The sequence below is a fragment of the Galeopterus variegatus genome, unplaced genomic scaffold (assembly GCF_000696425.1).
Source record: "Galeopterus variegatus unplaced genomic scaffold, G_variegatus-3.0.2 Scaffold6793, whole genome shotgun sequence".
NCBI classification, from domain to species: Eukaryota; Metazoa; Chordata; class Mammalia; order Dermoptera; family Cynocephalidae; genus Galeopterus; species Galeopterus variegatus.
In genome coordinates, this window is record NW_007732904.1 from 104,381 (window position 1) to 106,569 (window position 2,189).

The window sequence follows — 2,189 nt, forward strand, 5'->3', positions numbered from 1 at the left end:
CCACACTCCCAAGCAGTGCACTGTAGCAGTGCGCCACTGGGCCGGCCCACAGTGACTTCTTTTGATAATGCAAGGCAAAGAAAAGAAGGGAGGAAATCTGCCCTAGTGAGAAGAGCAAGGTGCAATGTATGGGGAATATCAAGTATGATGAACTCAGTTGACAGTTGTGAGACTTGTGTGTACTTAGCTAAAGATTACTGAAGAAATAGGAATAGAACTGTCAGCAGTATCAATAACTTTTCCCAGAAGGTTGAAAAATGAAGGCAGTGATAGAGATAAAATTAGCTTAGCTTCAGTAGAAAAAAAAATGGTGGTTTATTTTTATTTTTAAAAATGAAGAAAACTAAGTTTATAGGCTGAGCAGAAGGAGCAAATGCAAGAATAAAGACTGAAGATGCAATCTTAATTCAACTTTCTTCGTAGATCATGTAAAGGGAGGGGAAGATTTAGAAATTGTAACATTAATTTTGCTATTCAATGCTCTTTACCAAAGTTTTTTACTCTCATGACTTCTTTTAGACCTTCATGTACATATGACAACATTAAGAAATCAAACTTTGTTTTGTAATGGGAGAATTTTCTTAATTAACAGTCTTTGAAATTATAAGTGCATAATTCATAAATGCAATGGCCCGTCCTATGAAGACTTTACTTTCCTGCTACTTGGCCTGTTGATGAACCAAGTATTACAGAAATTGTGGTTTGAATTCTTACTTTGAGGAGGAGAGTTAAACATGGAGATCTTTACGTTTCCTTACAAATTTGGGATGAAAAAAAAGAAATGATCATTTTGTAAATATATGACCTTGTGTATCACCCTTTTAAGTGTTCTGACTTATAAAATGAGGTTTGTGATAGTAATTTTTATAGGGTTATTTTAAGGATTATTATTTTTTATTATTTTTTATCAACAGCTATTTATTGAAGTCCTACCATATGCCAGGATTAAAAAATCACAAAATAAAAATTCAAGGGATGTTAATTGCTATTAATATTATAAATAATTTTTATCTATCTCTAAAGACAGGAATACAATACAAATAATAGCATGAAAAAAGTAAGGACCATTTTGATTGTTGCATATGTTATTCAAACTTGAAGGTTTAAATAATGATTCAAATATTTTCACTGGTAAAATAAATCAAGTTAAGAAAGACACTATGGGCTAATTATGTGTAGGGCCTATGATATTATGTATTAGAGAAGAAGCAATTACTGAAATCACATGAAATATCCACTGCCCTGCAGTTTGTTCAGTACTTGTTTCACTCTCTCTTGTTAGATGGCATATTTTATCTTCATCTCTAAAAGAAAAAAAATTAAACCTTGAAACTGTTCCTGTAAATTTCTGACCTCTTTTGAGATTAATTTTAGTTTCTGGAGAAGGCATATTTATTGGAATGACCTACATGTAAGATTGAATTGAATTTGCAAGAGCCTCACCATAGGTAAATGTACTTTCTGCCTTTCATGGTCAAGTGAGAGAGGATTGATTGGCACCGAACAGCTCTGTCATTTTGTCCTACATTTCAACCACCTGACAGCTGCTCTCTGCTATCTAATATGCTCTTATGCCAGACATACTTAGGTTTCCTTTGAGCATGTAAACTGGCTGACATGGGATCAATACACCCTGTTGCATAGCTTTCGAACCTGCTATTAGTAGAAAAAGTAACACTAAAGATGTGTTTCCTTAACAGGATAGTGCAGAATTGATCACTTCCCTGCTTCACAGTGGAGCTGATATACAGCAGGTTGGATATGGTGGCCTCACTGCACTCCATATTGCTACAATAGCTGGTCATCTGGAGGTAAGTCATGCCTTTGTCACCTGTGAAAGCAAAGACTACCTACCTCTTTCAATTCTTATTCCCAACAGTTTTCAAATACTGGTTTTTAAGATTCTAGGAGTTGGTTTATTTTTTTAACCACTGAATACACTCATTTCTTCTGAGGGTAAAATTTAGTCATATAAATGTGCTTTCAATAGTCAATTCAGTCCATCAAACATCAATTAATATAAAGTTTGCTGGATATTCAGAGGCTTTATAGCAGTGATTAAGAGGATTTGGAATCAAGCAGCTCAGTTTCCACAACTTCTTATTTTAACCTTTGGGAAGTTACTGAATCTTCAATTATAAAATAAGAATAGTAATAAACCTATTGTAATGTTAAATTAAATAATTCAC